Source organism: Micromys minutus (assembly GCF_963924665.1).
Source record: "Micromys minutus genome assembly, chromosome: 26".
Lineage (NCBI taxonomy): Eukaryota > Metazoa > Chordata > Mammalia > Rodentia > Muridae > Micromys > Micromys minutus.
In genome coordinates, this window is record NC_137961.1 from 39,504,201 (window position 1) to 39,523,528 (window position 19,328).

A 19,328-nucleotide genomic window follows, 5' to 3' on the forward strand; every position below is an offset into this window, starting at 1 on the left:
GAAAATTACAGAATTATTAGAATTATATAATAATGTTTTGACTGAATCTGTATTATGCACCCCATGTATGATTCAAAGCTAAAGGGGGTCTTGGGTCTGGAATTAGAGTTCCCAATGGTTCTGAACCTCCATGTGTTCAAGTTCAATGTCTTCTCCATAATCATTAAATACTATTCATTTTTTAGTCATCTCTCTTTTTTTTTTTCTGTTAGAAACTTTATTTTCCTTCCACCTTTTTTCTCTTTCCTCAGGTGTCTGCTGAGCAGCTCAGGACCACTCAGTGGTGGCTCCAACCAACTCAGTGGCCTGCACCGTAGGAGCTGCTGACCAGTCCTCAGTGGCTGGCTGTGCACTCCAGTCTTCTGTGGGGAACTTCTGGATCGGCACAGGGGGTATCCGCACACCCTTAGACCAATCAGCCTCCTCAGGCTGAGCAGCAGTGAACTCAGGAGCTGGTGCAGTCCATTCACCCTGGAATTCCTCCTTGGTCACAGCCTTCTCAGCAGCAGCCTGTTCCTCCTTCTCAATCTCCTCTGGATCTCTGTAGAAGTAAAGATCAGGCCTAACCTCCCATGGGTGCTCACGGGAAATAGTACCTCGCATGCGTAGTACCTCCCGGGCCAGCATCCACCACATCAGACCCACTGAGTGAGCTCCCTTGTAGTTGCACGTGATGGCAATGTCCACACAGCACAGGGGAGAGTCTGTGTTACACAGAGCAATGGTGGGCAGGTTGACATAAGAGGGCTCTGTGAGGGGCTGGTGGTCAGCCCTGGGATCAGTCACCAATAGAAGCCGTGGCTCCCTGAAGGCTGCTTGGGTCTGGTTAGTGAAGGTCCCAGGTGTGAAGCGGTCAGCTATTGGAGTGGCTCCTGTGGCAGCAGCAAACTTTAGCAGAGCTCGCTGGCCAGTGTTCCGGGAGGAGATGACGCTGACATCGGCGGGGTTCTCAATGTCAGCAATAGCGCGAGCTGCAAGCAACAGCTTCTCCCAGGTCCTCTTCAGATTTATGATGTAGATACCATCACTTTTCCTTTTGTAGATGTACTGTTCCATCTGAAAGTCAAGGTTGGTGCCACCTAAGTGGATTCCTGCAGCAAGGAATTTGAGGACATCTCCTCCTTCATCTGCAGGACGTCAATGGCTCTGGACATTGTGTAAGTTTCCCTTTTAAGTTACGATGGAAGCCGAGAACATCGCTGTATGGACCGGTCCCTGGGTAGCGCGGAATAGCTTTAGTCATCTCTCTAGTCCCAGTAGTCTTAATTAATATTTCACAATCTACTCAATACAAAGGAAACATCGTTAACTTTGCTATTTTATGACATCACTGCAATCATTTCTGCAGTTTCTCAAATATATCTCCATGCAGTTTCACTTATTTTGCATTTAGTTTCTTGTCTCTTGACTTGCTTTTTTCTTTTTTCTTATCCTCCCAGTAACTATAATTGCTTTACTCGAAATTTTTACAAGAATGGGCCTTTTGATTAAGATTTGAAGTGTTTTGTGGTAATTATGCACAAGGATATCAGATTCCAGTTTCAACAGATAATAACTGTAGATCAGTTTCTACTTTATTTTATAGAAAACTCCCCTTTGTCAATCTTTTTTGTCCCGGTGTCTTGCTATGGCATTTTACTAAAGAATGAAAGTTGGAATTCCTGTCCTGGGATGTTACTGAAGAAGCTAGCACTAAATCCCCATCCAGACAGAACCACATTTCTGTACTTTTTCCCTATGAATACACACATTGCAGTTAATATCCCTAGTGAAAATGAACCTTCTTTTCTGTGCCCAATCCCAGAATCTCATCCATTTCCTTTATTAGTCTGTTTTCCAACTTCCTAAGCATTATTGTCTAAATTTTATTGTTCCCCATTTCTTCTGATGATGATATCTTAAACATATTTGCTAAGTTAATACCAAATTTCCACAGGTAAAAAATGAGTATGTATCCTATTAAACAATTTCTGCATAAAAATAAAGTATATTTTATTTTGGTATGCAGATATAATACAAATGAATACAGTTTGGGAAGTCAGGTCAAGACAATGGTTCTATCAAAACTTTATAGTAATTTTATACACTTTAGTAAATATTATATATCCCTGTGCTAGCATTCACCTACTAAATAATAATGTAAAATGCATATCACACTCGAGGTGACAACAGTTACATCTTGCTACTCATATATTTCTGACATTCATGACTTCCATTGGAAAGTTTTCTAGTAAAAAAATGTTATCAAATATAGACTGTGTGTAAGATTAACATAGTTGGGAAGGGTAAAATATGTCTCTAATTTACAGGCTCCTGATGTTTGTTAACTATCTACTGCTTATTGAAAATAACAGAAATCTAGGTAGTATCTATACTATTGAGAACACAATGCAATATTGTAGAATTTCTTGTCTCTTCTCAAGAGATTTGAAATACATGTAAAAGCCAGAGATTAATAAATGAAGATCCAAATCACACATAGAGTTTTGTGGTTCAGCGCTGTCTTTGTAATGGGAGAGAGCACCAGGTAAAGCATAGAGATATCTAGAGCTGTATGTTACTGAGTAGAAATTTACACATATACACAATTTGTATATACATATGTATATACATACACATACATATATATGCATTATAATTTGTCATCTATAAATCTATGTCTACATATTATTTTAGTGGAATCTGAATAGATCCTACAATACACTCTTTTTTTCTGAATGAAAGATAGCATGTATGTGATTAATACTTTAACACATCTTTAATCATTTATATACTAAATATAGGAAGGCTAGATATCTTCTTTTTGACATCCAGCTCCTTTATTTTTAAATTGTGGGACATGTGGGGGAGATATTAACTATAGAACCTAGTGATCATATATTAGATAGACAGGCAGGAGAAAAGACATGGATAACAGGCATATGGTTCTTTATCCAGCTTGTTCTGTGTTAGCTGGGGATTATGAATGTAATTTCTCACAGTGGTACCTGAAAGACGTTACCCATTGAGGTATTTCTCCCAATCATCTTCCCTTATTACTGTCTGTGACAATTTTCAGTAATGTTTCACAACTATATTCATAGTGTCTTCTTTAATATTTTTGTTGTTGCCATTTATTTATGTTTGACAATTGAAAATAAAATTACCCTTTGTTTTCTAGAAGAACCACATGAATTTCCATTTCTTTATTAAGTAATGGTCATGGTAGCTGAGATATCTTTAGAACTGTCATGAGGGTTTACTTAATTTTTTTATTCAGAATCTTAATATTTAGACTTTGTTCCTCTATTGATCATTTGGAATTGTGGTATTTTTTTTCTCTATTGTACATTAAGTTTTATACATGTGGCCAATATATCATAGCCCCACTAAGACACATCTTAGATGCTTGACATTCACATCTTTGAGAGAAAAAATTTCCTGACATAGCATAGTTTTGGTAGTTGAAATGGAGACAGTAAAACTGCCCCTCAGGAGCTGCAGCACTTGGGAGAGTGGGGCCTGCAATTTGCCACAGGGAAACTACGGGATAATGAAGACCATTTGGAGAAGTCCCAATGAGGATAAAATATTGAGGATGTCATAGAAGCCAGAGAGCTCAAACCAGACCAATGACTCATTTCAATGTACATTTGCAAGTGAGAATGTGTGAAAAGAGGAATATAATATAGAACACATTGTGACACACTACAGCTCCCACGATGGGATATGTTTCTATACTTTTGTTGGTTTGGTTTTTATTGTTGCTGTTGCTGATATTGGTGGTGGATTGTGAGTGTGTGTGTGTGTGTGTGTGTGTGTGTGTGTGTGTGTTTCGGGGGCAGAGAAGGCAAGAGCAAAGGGCAGATATAACAATGGGAAGATGAATAAGACGGGGGTTAATGATGAAAATTTCACAAATAATCCAATAAAAGTTTTAAAAATATGCTAGGTAACATGTAGTCTAATTTTAGGAATATCCTGTTGGATGGTTAGTAGTTGACTATAGGAGATCTTAGACCCTTCCTTAATCACAAAGGAGAAATATACATCATCTAATTTAAGACAATACACATAAGGCGCACCTTCTTGGAAACAAGTGAAGGGGGAGGGGGAATGGGAGTGGTGGTTTGGGGAAGGGGATAACATTTGAAATTTAAATACAAAGAATGATAAAATACTAAAAAAAATATAGAATCTTGGGACAGTTTCTCTGTCTGACAGTGACCCTTCTATTTCCTTTATGCTCAGAATATGAATATACACTCTTTCAGATTTGCAATACTAATCTCATAGATGGAATAGAAAACAACCTGAGTTTGAAAATAAAATTTGATACTCAAGTAGGCTTTGATCTTACTCTTCAATAGCATTTAACAAGTTGTTGTTGTTATCATTCTTTGAAATAATTCGTGTAGTGTTATTCATTTAGTACTTTTGAAAGCAGAAAAGAAAAGTGGCATTAGTTGAATGAAGAACATGAGAGTTCTACATAGAGCATTGAGAATTTCTAGAAAGAAATGATTGCTGGTTTTATATTTAGTTGTCCACTAAACATTTAGAAATGATGCATTATTGATGCCCCAGATTTCTTTCCATTAAAGAGAGACCATTGTATTCACTTCTGAAGATCAGGGAGAAGCAGCTTACTTTTAAATAAAGGCTTGCCCAACAAGACTCTTGTGGTTATATAAAATAATTAGTTACTGAAATAATTGATTGGTGGTTTTATAGTTTCTGATTCCATGATTTTACTGCCAAATTATAAAGTTTTTGGCCTCTTTGAGCTGAAAGCTTTTACATTATTCATTTTTGATAGTATTTATTACTATTGTCTTTGTATGGTTTGCATTTGTATGTGTGGGTAGATGTCATGGCTTGTATGTGGAGGTCAGAATACACATTTGTGAAAGAGTTGGTCTCCTGTCATGGGATTTAAGGATCGTCGGCTGTAGGCGTTAGCTATATTCATAGGATTCATTTATTGTAGACTTATGAAATTTTCTTGTTAGAATGCTATTTTGTATTTATTGAAATAGATGCTGTCATTATATTATTTACTATTGGAAATAAATACAACTTAATTCATATAGTAGGTATAAAGAACTATTTTTTTTTTTTGATCAAGATTCTCAACGATTGAAAATATAAAATAATAGTTCTATATGTAGATGAAAATAAAAATGTATCAAGTTCATTTAGAGTTGTAATAGTGACAGTTAAGTTACCTACTACTAAACTTTGTTCACAGACATTTTCTTTGCCCATATTTTCATGTGAAACTTCCTTTAGAATTATTTATGTCTCACCTTTGTTGGCCTAAATTCCAATGAAAACTGAAAAGTAATATTAATTTCAATCATTTATAAGATCTACTATTCAGTAAGTGTAACACAGATACATTTTTAACATTGCTGATTCTTCCACCAAGAGTGATATGCATGAAATGTTCTAATATCTAATATTATTGAATGTTCACTAAATTATAGTAATCTAATCCTTTTGTACTACAAATAGAATGTCAGAGAAATTTACTTGAGATATAATGTAGCTTTCATTTTATTCTGAAAAGTTACATTTTGTGCATTAAAAACTTTCTATGACAGAAGCATGCAGTGTGTAGGATTACAGATAGTGTGGATCCTTCCATGTTAATACGACAATCAATCTTCGTTCTCTTTCCTTCGGGAGAGCTGCCTGTGAGAGTTTTCGTGAGGGGCTGGGCTTAAGTGAGGTCAATGTTCAGAACAGACTTTTTCACTTCAGTGTCTTAAACTGCGGGGAAGCAATTTCGGTAAACACGCCATCTTAAGCACTGCATTCTGAGTTGGCTCAATACAGAGAAGATTCAAAGATTGAAGCGATCAATAAAAAAGCAGCAGGTGAGTCGGCAGTGTCAGCTAATCCTCCTACACGTTCCATGAAAGCTCATATCAGTGAGAATGACAGCAACAGCAAAATCAAAACTAAATGGCAATTTTACAGCCTTATAGTACCTGAAGGATCTTAAAGGTCGGTTTGATCTCTATGGACTCCACATAATTCAAGATTATTACTCTCAAGTTTAGGTTTCTCTTTTTCCCTTTTATGTCCTGATCTGACATTGTCTTTTCCTGATGAAGCACCTTCCAAACTTGATTGTATGTCACAGTTTTCAATTCCTTCACTTATCAGTGAGATGAAAAGTTCCCAGCATAACCTGCTAAGGTAAACTATGGCCAACAGCTTTCACTTGGGGATGAGAAGCAGCTCCATTTATGAAGGAAAGAATCTCTTTTTCACATGCTGCTTTCTAACAATTTTGGAGTGGATAACAACTGAAGATCATAAAACTTGACTGTTATGTTGGTAAAATGATAGCAAAACATACTTAAACTCAATTCTAATTAAACTGTTAGTTTCCATGATGTGGGACAGCGATGTCCTTGTTCCATAATCAGGTAATGTTAGTCAATAATGAATTGTGCTTATGTAAGTATATCTGTGTAGTTATTTTCCTTTACAGATAAGAATTTCATAATTTTAATCCATCTGAGGCAAGATTTTCATTTTTCCAGAATTACTTATTGAAGAGATTCTACTTTGTCTATTAAAACACCTTTTGTATATCTGCAAACATCCATACTTGGATTAATTCCTGTTCCCTTCTACATGCCTGTCTATTGTTGTTTATCAATCTATCACTGTCTATCTATCTGTCTATCTATGTATCTATCTACCTGTCTGTATGTCTGTCTGTTTGTCTCTTTATTACTTATTGTAGTAGGTATGACCTTCAACTTCTTCCTTATTATACATTGGACATAAGGGTATACACACAAATTGTCTGTGTTTGCTTTAGTTTGATATGGAATTCTAAATATGTCACACACACAAAACCATACACACACACATGCATGCAAGTGCACCTTATACGGTTGATGGGCAAAACATAGACTTTGTAGCTTGACTGTTGTGAGTAGTAGCTTCATACGCATAGGTATATTGGTCTTTTACATAGGCTGAGTTGTTACCTTGAGTAACAGACTAAGGAATAGTTGAAATACTTCTTATGTAGACAAAAAGAAAAAAAAAAAAACATGTTTGTTAGTCTACATACTGACACTGTAGTAAAAGTAATTACTCCATAATCCGACTTGATGGACTTGACATGAGTTCACTGGAGGCCATAGAGAAGAACTACAGTGAGGAGTTATACACAGAACCATGAGTGATTCATAATCAGCCATATTTTAAGACCAACTGGGGTCCCATTTGAGAGATTTGGGGAGTAAAGGTGTATAAAAGGAATTATATTATTTGGAACAAAATTTGAGATGAAAATGCTTTACCTACTCCCAGTTTTCTTAGTTTGATTTACAGAAATAAGTCCAATGTTTAATTCTGCTACTGATATCATTTTCCATGCCTTTAATTTCCCTAAGCATCTGTCTTCTTTAATTTTTGTTGTTTAACCAATGTTTCATTACATTTATTAAAAGCTATGCATTTTTAAAGCCGCTGTCAATGAGTTTTGCCTGTGCTTCTTTTGTGCATCTTTTAATTTTATTACATTTTCTTTCTCATTTCATTCACATTTAATTAATTATGTCATTTGTATTCTAGCCAATGACATCCTTCCCAGTCCCCCCATTTTCCCTTTCTTTGACTATGAGTGAGTGCTTCCCCTCTCTCCACCCCTCTGGGTATTCCCACTTCCTTGGGCCTCAAGTCTCTCAAGGTTTAGGCACCTATTCTCCATTTTCCCACTGAGTCTAGTCCTCTGCTAACTTCCCTCTCCCACCTCATTGCCTTGCATTTCCCTACACTGGGAAATAGACTTCCCTGGAATAATGTCCTGTCCTCTCTTGATGCTAAAGAATGATATCTTCTACTGCATATGCACCTGGTGCATAATTAACACCTATTTTTGCATTTTAAGAATAATTATTACATTTTAATTGTATGTGTGTGTGTGCACGTGCACATTTCAGTTGTCTGATACGAGTGAGTGCTAGTGACTAGCCTCTGGTTCTATGAAAGAGTCACGTGTGCCCTGAATCTGGGTCAGCACTTTAAAATAAGGACCTGAAATTGTCATGAAAAGCCTATACATTGTGAGTTATAAATTTATTATAAATGACAAGCTTGTGTGGGTTCAGAACTTCACCACTGTCTTTTAGTCTCTTTAGTGTGGGAAGGCACTCTGCAGCCTGTGGTAATAGAAACATGGAAATCACCCCAGCAATTTTCTGAAGGACAGGTTAAGGCAATGAGGGCACTTGAAGGCCACACTAAGGGAGCTCACACCCTATGCTGTTTGGATTTTTAGAAATCAGAGTTGGGATAGCTTAGAGATGTGCAATAAAATGGCACAAGGCAGGAAAATAATTAATGACATAACTCCTACTTTTATTCTGCTATACTCATAGAGGGTGCCTTGTCCAGTTGTCACTAGAGAGGCTTCTTATAGCAGCAGATGACAGTGGGTACAGAGACCCAGAGCTGAAGTTAAAACAGTAAAAACTGGAGCTCTCCATTAGGTCCCTACTTTTGGCCATTAGGAAACTTAATGGGAGAGTACAAGAAAAATTTGAAGGAGTTAGAGCAGGTGGAGAATACCAGGAGAACCTGGGCATCTGAATCAAGTAAGCAAGGTGTGTATAGGCTCTCAGAGACTGAAGAAGCAAGCATGGGGCGGGCCAGGGTCTCCACTAATTTTTCTATTTATATTACGGGTTTTAACTTGATGCTTTGTAACACTCCTAGAAGTGGAGGCAGGTTTGTCTCTGACTCTTGGTTGCTCTTGAGCCCCTTTTCCCCCTCTTGGGTTGCCATATCTAGCCTCTATATGAGGGTCTTTGTCTTGTCTGTCATATCTTATTTTATCCTGTTTACTTATTGTCTTTTGAAGTTCTGGTCTTTTCTGAAATGAAATGGAGGAGAAGAAGATTTGTGGGGGAGGGAAAGTAAAAGAGGGGAGAAACTGTGGTCAGTGTGTATTTTTAGAACAAAAAAAAAACTAGTTTTGTTCAAATAAATAAATAAATAGTTCAATCCAACATAAAAGTAAACCTAATTAAAGTTTGTTTACTCCCTGTAGATTATTTCCTTTACCTTTGTAAGGTACATAAATATTAAAAACTTATTATATACTTATGAATTTATGACTGGACTGTAAGACACAGCATACTTATTTAAAACACACATGCACAGAGAGAGAGAGAGAGAGAGAGAGAGAGAGAGAGAGAGAGAGACAGAGACAGAGACAGAGACAAAGAGAGAGAGACAAAGAGACAGAGATAGAGGGGGAGAGATAGAGGGAGGGGATAGTGTATTTTGTTGTATTCTCTTCCGGGCATCTATATTTTTGCATCACCCACTTTTCTGGATTCTCATCAGTCAACTCTCATCTCCTCTTCAGAGCACTGGGATTAGAGATGCATTGCATTGTATCTCATTTGTGCTGTAGATGTGTTCTGGGGATTCAAGCTAAGGTCTTCACTCTTGCACCAAAACATTTCTTCCATTAATTTATCTCCCCATTTAATGTCTTCTAAGTCATGCAAACATCTGCTTTTGTGAGAAGCAATCCATCTTCAATTTCTTAAAGATTATTTCAATACGATGAAAGTAATTCAATAACCATGAGATCATTACTCGTTATAGTTTTATTTTCTTGTAGTTGGAAAGCACTATTATATATATATGTACATATATATATAATAGTGATTTCCAAATACAAGAAAAATATATAATATATATGGATATATATATGTATGTGTATATATATAAATCCATAATTTCTCAAGTTAATTCTTATGATTCTTATGATTCTTCTTTCTTTCTTTCTTTTTCATTTTTAGTTTAGAATTGACAGGTGGCATAACTGCTGGGCAGAACAACTAGCATCCTAATTTTGTATGCTATTTTAAATATAACATTTCCTGTGGCGAATCCTGGCAGATCTGCCATCGAAACGGAGGACCTCTTGTTAGCTACATTTTGTCCTCTAAACTCTCGCCTTACAAAAACACATCCAATTCTTATGATTCTTAATATATCACTATTGACTTAAATTATGATGTCATTTTACTTGAAGATGACATTAAATCCATTAGGAGCTTCCAGTGAAAATATCACCTGCATTTTAATGGCTTGTCTTCACTGAATACAATTTATTGACATTCCCCTGCTAAAATTGTCTTATCTTCACAGTGTGTATAATGCAATTGGGTACAACTAATTATGAAAGATCTCATTTAGCATTTCACTATGACTAGTTACTAAATAATTTTAATGCATTTTCAAATAATTACAATTAACATATAGACCTATAATAACTTTTGTTTAATATTTTTAAAGTATTATACTAGAAATTGAAAAATAAAATACCAATTAATGCAGATGTGAGTTGTTAATGCTTTTTGCTTTGTTTCAGCATTTATATAGTCCAGGCCTTAGGTAAGATTATGGGTATATATCAACAGACCAAGCAACTTCCAATATGTAATTGTTCCTTCTTCTCTTTCCCATGCTTATTCGTATCTAGCAAACTATGTCAGTATTTATTATATAATTTTAAATTACTAAGGTGGACTTTTAAAATATGAAACACAATTTTTAATGTTTTGTGTGTGTTTGTATGGACCTGAGATCCAGTGATCTGGACATGAAATGCCAAGGACCTAGAAGATACATGGCACAACTCCCAGCAGTGATCCATTTCCAATAAGAATAAAGTCAACAGTGATGAGAGTTCATGTCATTTGACCAATTACTACACTGGCCATTCTGATTACCTACGTTCTAGTAATAAAAGAGTTATAAACAGGTCAGGTAGCCCCTAGAAGTCTCTGCATGTACATCTGCATTGTGCTCCTACATGTAGTACTAGCTCTACTTGATCATCTATGTTCAACCCTATTTTCATACATGAGTTTTAAACCAAGTATATCTGCACATGGCTGGTATCTTAAAAGGTCTCCAGTTCTCCATTACCCACATATTTTTTGCTCATGCACAGATATATTCTATTTTACTAAATATTTCAATTGCAACATTTCACTTTTAAAAAACCAGTTCACCTGAAACTGTTTCTCACTATAACTTCAAAAGTTTTTGACGTTTAAAAGTATGTCTTTTTGTGAGTGTGTGTGTGCATGTTGCTACTAACTGAACTAAAACACCTCTAATGTATGCCAAATAAATTGCTTCCTGTATTTATGACACATACTACTGTGGACAAGTGTGTTGCTTTGTAAGTGTGTATATTTCTATATACAAAATGCTGAATGGAAAGCTGTGGACAAAATGTGTTGTCTTCCACAGAACCCTGGATCCCTGGGAGAGCTGGCAAAACCATTACGTTGCAGAACAATGTGTCAGTGCTTGTTTTTCAACTCTTATTAATGGATTCTTCTTTCATATATTATACCCTGACCATAATTTTTCTTCATCCTACTCTTCCCTTCACTCCTTCCTCTCACCCCATTCCAGTCCTCCTTTCCCTTCAGTAAAGGGCAGACCTCGAGGACTATCAACAAAATATGACATATCAACTTGCAGTATGACTACATATTTCATGTATTAACAATGGAGGAGGAAAGCCAGTAGGAAAGAAACAGTCTCCCAAAACAGGCAAAAGAGTCAGGAACCTCCCCCACTCTCAATGTTAGAAGTCTCACAAGAAAACAGAGCTGCACAAACATTCCTAAAGAACAGATCCTATTTCATACCTATACAGGCTTCCTGATTGTCAGGGCAGTATCTCTGAGACCCTAGGGTATCAGGATTGTGAGTTTTCTTTTGCTATACTTGACCGATTTAGCTTGTACACATCCCCACCCCCCAGGATCCCCCAAGCTCTTCCAAATGTTTGATTGTTGGACTCTGTCTATGTTTATAGCAGTTCTGAATCAAGGCTCTATGATGACGCTATGCTAGACACCTGTCTGCAAGTATATCAGAATATCATTAACAGTGTCAGGGATGAGCTTCCTCTTGTGGCCTGTATCTAAGCTGGAGTAGTCATTGGTTGGTCACTCCCATAAGTACTATACCACTTTTGTCCCAGCACAATTTGCATGGATTGTGTTTTGAAGATTTTTGACTGACTTAATGTCCCAGTACCTTCCCTGAAAGGTTTTGCCTCATAACAGGCATTAAGCCATTCAAGCTGCATATACCCCATTACTAGACAGCAAGGTCACTTTCACAGATTCCATTGCTCTAGAGTTCTAGGCTTGTAAACAAACATTATCCTCAAGTGAGGAAATGTTTCTATGAAGTTCTTCCTTGCTTTGAGGACTGCAATGGAGTTTGCATGTATGATATATTGAAATGTTTAATATACTGAAATATTTTGAAAGTATTCTTTCATATATTAAAACAAGAATAAGTAGCATACAGCAAACTCACATTCTTTCATAGCCAGCAATAGTGTACCATTCTCTTATTTATCAACTCAAAACTGCTATGAAGAACAGTGTTTGTCTCTCATCAAGATGGAAATGTCTAATACATTTTCTATATCACAGTTGGATACCATTAGAGTTATGGATCTTGAATATCCCTAAGAGAAAGTTTATGCCCCTGTAAATCACTTGCTTCTCCTGTTTCTCATAGGCAAAATCAGATTTGTCTGTAAGACATGGACAGTGCCTTAGCCAACTACAATTAAACTGAAAAGCAAAACAATAAAAATGAACTGGGTGAAATCAAGTGTGGGTTAAATGAGATGCTTTTGAAGTGCCTGAAATTCTCATAATGAAGATAAAACTTTTTATTATCCAAGATACTAGCAGAGATATGATAGACAGCCAATGCTATTTATTTCATTTTCCGTGGTTATTCTTACTAAAATAGTCATTCTAGATGCATGTTAATATGAAAATTCTGCATATTTATAAAAGTGAATAATATTTGTTTTATTTTGCTTCAAGATGAATGTGTCTATGTCTTTGTGTGTGTGTGTGTGTGTGTGTGTTTGTATGTGTGTGTGCAAGAAAGCACAACTCAGGTTCTCTCCCTTTACTACACTGATGATTATCATCAACCTTTAACCACTGAGTCATATTTTCTAAAAAAATGACATTTTTCACAGCTACATATGAACTTTTAATTCATTCATTTGTTAAAGGACATCTGGGATACTTCCAGCTTCTGTCTATTATAAATAAGTCCACTATGAACATAGTAGGGCAATTGTCCTTATTATACATTGAAACATATTTTGGATATATGCCCAAGAGTGGTATAGCTGGATCCTCAGGTAGTACTATGATTTTCTGGACTGAGGTCCACAGTGGTTGTACCACCTTACAATCTCATCAACAGTGGAAGAGTGTTCCTCTTTCTCCACATTCTGGCCAGCATCTGCTGTCACCTGAATATTTTATCTTAGCCATTTTGACTGGTGTGAGTTGGAATCTCAGATTTGTTTTGATTTGCATTTCTCTGATGACTAAGGATGTTGAACATTTCTCTAGGTGTTTGTCAGCCACTCATATTTCTCAGTTGAGGATTATTTGTTACGCTATGTATCACATATTTTAATAGGGTTATTTGATTCCCTGGAATCTAACTTCTTGGATTCTTTGTATATATAAGATTAGTCTTCTGTCAGATGTAGGATGAGTAAAAATTGTTTCCCAATGGGTCGTTGCCATTTTGTCCTATTGACAGGGTCCTTTGCGTTACAGAAGATTTGCAACTTTGTGAGGTCCCATTAGTTTACTGTTGATATTAGAGCATAAGCCACTGGTTTTCTGTTCAGGAAATTTTTCCTTGTGCCCATATGTTCAAGGCTCTTCCCTACTTTCTCTTCTATTGGATTCAGTGTATCTAGTTTTATATGGATGTCATTGATCCACTTGGACTTGAGCATTGTAGAAGAAAAGAAACAAAAGGGCCATCCAATTGAAGATGTGGTGACTACTGGGAAGGTCACTTTGGGTGTTATAAGGAAGCATATTGAATAAGTCATAGTCAAACAGTAAGCAGCACTCCTTCCTAGCTTCAGAAATAATTTGTCCCCAAGTCTCCTCCCTGCTTGTGTAACTGCCCTTCTTTAGGTAGAACTCTGAGGTATGAGTATGGGCAAAATAAACCCATTCATACCCAAGGTATTTTCTCTCATGGACATCCCTGACAGAAAGAGAGGCAAGTAATCTGAACCACAGAGCTGTTTCTCTATCCTATATTTGATTCTTGTAAATAATATTCCCTAATAATGGAAAATGGATGGTATAGAACTTGTAATAATCTTTTAATATTTCTAATTTTATTTGTTAGCTATGTATCTCTGAGCAACTCATTTTGTTCAACCACAAACTTTTACTGAATGCCAATAGATTCTGTTGAATTAAACAAGTTAGATAAAATATTTTTACTTAAAAATAATACAATTAAAATTTTGAAATATTATAGGGATTTAGTTTTATCAAGGGTGAGTAATATTAGTATATTTATATATTTGGTTATCACCAGTGATTCCTTAAATTGTAGAATCCTTGATCTCATTGAAAATCACCTTACAAGAATATGTACTCAGTATTATTTTTATCTATATTAAAAGAAACATGTAGTGATAAAAATGTAAGCCATATTTATATCTTATAATTATCATTTTGGGTTGAACAGTTAAAATACTTTATTATTAATATTATTTTAAAATGCTAGAATTACTATTAAAACCAGCAGGTTAGAGAATTATAAAACTATTATTGTTGGGAGGTGAATTTTTAAGTACAAATATTTATATTTATACTTTGAAAATAAAGGCATCAATTTCTATGGTTGCCACATGTATATATTGCAAATTATATTGAAATTTAATCACAAATTAATTAAATTTTAAATAAAATTTGTTTTAGAAAACTATTAAATAGTTATAGTCAAAAGTAATCATTATATTTTGATATATTATTTTTATTTATCTTATGTGCACTGTGTTTAGAGATTTTAATCCAAATATGCTATATCAAATTTTTAAATATATTGCTAATTTTGCTTTAAAATAAAGCCACTAAATAGAAAAGTAGCTGTCTTACACATACACATATATATACACATACATGCACACACACATACACATACACACTATTTAAATGCATGTATATGTACTATCCTTAACATGAAAATTTTTATGTTCTCATACAAAAAAATTACTCTGTATAAACCTGTATGTCCTGGATCATACAGATTTATTCTCTAATGAAATTAATTTTGTCAAAGTCATTAGTGTCTCGATGCCATTAAGAATTCTTTTTTTTTTTGCTTTATTTTTTCTTGTTAGCTGTTTGTTATGCATGTATTGAATTATAGGTACACATATTTTTTAGCCCATGTCTTTTAGAAGTCTGTTTGCTCAGTGGGAAAAGAAATATCCAATTATAAAACCATCTGGCATTTTGATTTTCAGTTTTAAATTTAAGGTTTCATTCCTAACCTCCACATGCACTTAAGCAATTGAAAGAAAACAGAGTTTTGAATTGAGTTACAGTCTTTTTGTGGCTCCTTTCAGTACACTAAGAAGAAAATAAAAGGAAAACAAACATCTGTCTGCTCCAGCTGTTAGCATGGAGAGGAGAAAATAGACTCCCTATCTCTAGCTTCTCCAACCCCCACCGTGCAGGTGAGGCATTTAGCACAGCTTTCTTCAGGATGAGTCTGCATTTCCATCAAGAAATCATATCCAGTGTATAGTTTTTCTCTCTGTGCCAGCCACTAGGATATCTTCAAGCTTCCTGTGGATATGCCTGGTTTTATGGTTTTAAGTACTAGAGAAAAGTTTTACAAATCTGATATTACTATTAAAATTTAAGAATGGTTAAAAATAACAAATTTTAGGGTCCATTACTTAACCAGTACCAACAATCTGGCTAAGTTTCCAGTAACAGTAGCAGGCAACAATTTCCCTTCTCTGCTGCCACTTTGCAATACCCACATAATGCCTTATTACATCGTAAATCTTATCCTCATTCACACAGGTAAGTCACACTCTCAAATGGAGACCATTACAGAACACGACAGGCACATACATAGCAGAATTCAGCAGACTGTAGAGATCCCAGGTGTGAATGATAAATCTACCCCATGATTTCTTCATCACTGGTTCAGAAACACAGGAGACAGAGGAGTTGAAAGACTCCAGGAGCCAGAATAACAGGAAGTTCGTTGTAAAACATTCTCTCTAAATTGTCTGCAAAAGTGAGACTAGAACAATGTAATAACATATTTACCTGTCAAAAAGGAAGGAAGGAATGTTCACAGGGTTTGATTCCTACTCACAGAATGATAGGCAACTAATACTTCTGAGAGAAGGATAGTAAGACTCTTCCAGAATAGCCCCTTATTCATTGTCTAAACCAAGATGGTTATTCCTAAAACCATATAAATAACAAAAATCAATGCAGCAAGCTGTTTTTATTTATATATTTTTCTTCCATACATACATCAGACATATATAGTTAGCAATAATAATTCAAGAATGGATATCTACTTGAAGGAGAGGTAGGAGCTGCTAAAAACATGGTGTCCTGGATAAGTTAAATGAGGAAAGGAGAAAGGAAATAATTTATGTCTACATTAACATATTAAATATAACCATATATTGATAAGTATGTCTTTAATAAAATAATTTTTCTCTAATTTTGAAAGAAATCTCTCAGAATTTTAGAGTTTATTTAAAGTAATAACTTCCATTAAAATTATTCTATAAGGGTAGATATAATTTTATATATAAATAAAATATATATAATTTTATAATAAATTAAATATATATAAATAATTATAAATGAAATTATTAGAGCTTGTACAATGTTACTTTTTAAAAGTTAATAAAGCCAGAAGCTTATAATTTAGAGACTAATTTAATGTACACAACATACCATATACAATTTCAACATATCTTGAATTTGTGTCCAGAACAAGAAATTACTCTTAGTCAAATAATTCTTCTAAATTTACTTTGTAATTGTTCTCTTTATGGTTTTAAAAATACATTTTTAACATAAAATTTTGTGTTTTTAAATAGTTTTGAAAACCAGTAGGTTCTATTTGCTTTATTTTTATGTTATTTTATTTTATATTTTTTAACATGTTGCTATCAGTATAGATAAGAAATAAAAGTGAAAATTACCCCAGTAAGGATACAAATGGAAAAATACAGCTCTATTGAAGAAAATTAGGCTTTTCCTTGTGTTTAGAGTAACACTGTCACAAGCTTATAGAAAAATTAATCAAGCAAACAAACAAACAAAAAGTATAGCAATGATATTTCTCAGCATAGAATCTTGAAAGATATAACACCTGTCTCCGAAGCCAGATATTCTTACTAAAGCGATAATGGCACCATAGTATTAAGGTAACCAATTGCTTACTGAGTCCATCTTTGATCTATTCCATGTGATAAAATTAATGCTGAGTGCTATGGATGCAGTCAAAGGCCATGGTTAGATGGGTCCTGGGCCCTAAAGATAAACTTACTGATTTCATTCTGAGAAATAGAAATATTTTCAACCAACTTCCATAATATGTATATTTATAGTCACAGAGTAGGATTGTCCTCTGTCTTAGTGGGAGAAGTTTTCCTCCAAAGTGAATGACAAGGCCAAAGTCCATTGTTGGTAAACAAACTGAGAATGAGTGATTTTAAAATAGTCAACTTTATGTAGAACATTATCAGCCCTTCCAAAGCTCTGGCAACATCAGAGAACAAGAAACTTAAAGAAGAGCAAGATGAAAAACAAAGCTATGTAAAGTACCTTCTGATGGATACTATATTATCACTGCAACATGAAAAGACAATGATAATTTTCATAGAGTCTGAAGAAGGCTGAGTTATGCAGTATTAAAACATGGATTTTAGAAGTTATTTTCAACCCTGCCCATCAGAATTACTGGTAGCTTTAAGAGAGGAAAACTGGTCTTTGTGATCTAATTATTTCTATTTATTAATGATTAGTGCGTGGATAAATTTATATTCAAGCCCATGTATATGGCACTGGTAGCTTAACATAATTGTTCACAAAGAAAATTAAAAAAAAAAAAACATGAAAGTTGAATGGGAGCTTGGTGACAAGAAGGCAGGGCTGGGAGTGTAGAAATAATAGCATAGAAAAGGGTGATGAGAAAAACCGAAACTTATTTTACTCACACATGAAAACTGCCACAATTTGGAAGGGATGCTAATCCTATCTCAGTCAGTAAAGAATATTAAAGACAAAGTGCTTTGGTCAATATTAAAGTGGTTTTGTTACTGGTCCCTGGGGCCTCACTTCGTGGGAGCCCCACTCGGAGCCACTAGAGCCAGGCCAGTAGCGGCTCCAGTGAGGAGCTAGAATGCAATCTTCTAAATAGTTCTCAAACCTGGTACCCATACATCTCGTTACATGGGCCCAGTAATAACATGACTCCATAATCGTTATTTTAACAAACAGGTTTATATGTTAAATTCTCAATCCCCATTCCCTCTACACAAAGCTTACTATCAGTGAACAAAGATATAAATTGCCCATCTAGATAATGTAAATTGAACCAGAGAAACCCTTAGAAATAATCTTAACAACCTTTTCCATCTGGAGATGCACTGAAAAAAAACATCCACATCTGCTTCCATGTTGCCTCCTGAATCTCCTCTTTTCTCCAGCCCCTCTCTCCTTACCAGAATTCTGACTCTGCCCACTCTGTACTGTCCAGTCATGTACCTCCTTGATGTCAACCTACAACAAAAAATCTCTGAAGTGTCTTCAAGGACATCATGCTAAGTAAGCATAAGGGGATGATGATTTTCAATCTTGAACCTGTCACTTCATCTTCTTAATGGAGTCTTTCAGCTAAGCAATGGCCTCAGCCATCATTTTTTTCCTCAAAAGGAGTGATTTTTCTCAATATTCAAGTTTATATATGAGCCACTTTTCATCAAAAGTAAGGAATGGAGAAAGAAATGCTCTTTGTCTCTTTGTATTGAACGGATCACCTGACAACTCCTTCCTTTTTGTTCATGGCACACATAAAAAGGAAGAAAAAGTAGAGAAAAAAGTAAACCTTTGAAAAGTAGCAGAATCTTGTTGGGGGATTGTTTTTGTGCACTGTGTATTCAGTTGCTGACTTAGGATTTGATGTTGCTATTATTAAGAAGCATTTTCTGTTTTATAAAATATTGTTCTCTATTATCTTCTGATTGATCAATAAAAAACGAATCAGCCTATACCTATGCAGGAGAGGATAAGGTGGAATTTCTGTGCCCTGGGCAATAGAAGTTCTAAGAGGGAAATGGAATGCAGTTTCTATTGACACAGAAGAAGTTGGGGGACAGGGTAGGACTGAGATGACAGCCAGTGTCACATGGCTCAGAAGTAGTCCAA

General features: G+C 35.2%; 1 pseudogene across 1 annotated transcript; it reads right to left on the reverse strand.

Moving 5' to 3' along the window:
* Positions 1-267: 267 nt before the first annotated feature.
* On the reverse strand, positions 268-1,154 carry LOC308437362 (small ribosomal subunit protein uS2-like; annotated as a pseudogene). Its single transcript has one exon. The product of its transcript is annotated as a small ribosomal subunit protein uS2-like (transcript).
* Between the last annotated feature and the right edge of the window lie 18,174 nt (positions 1,155-19,328).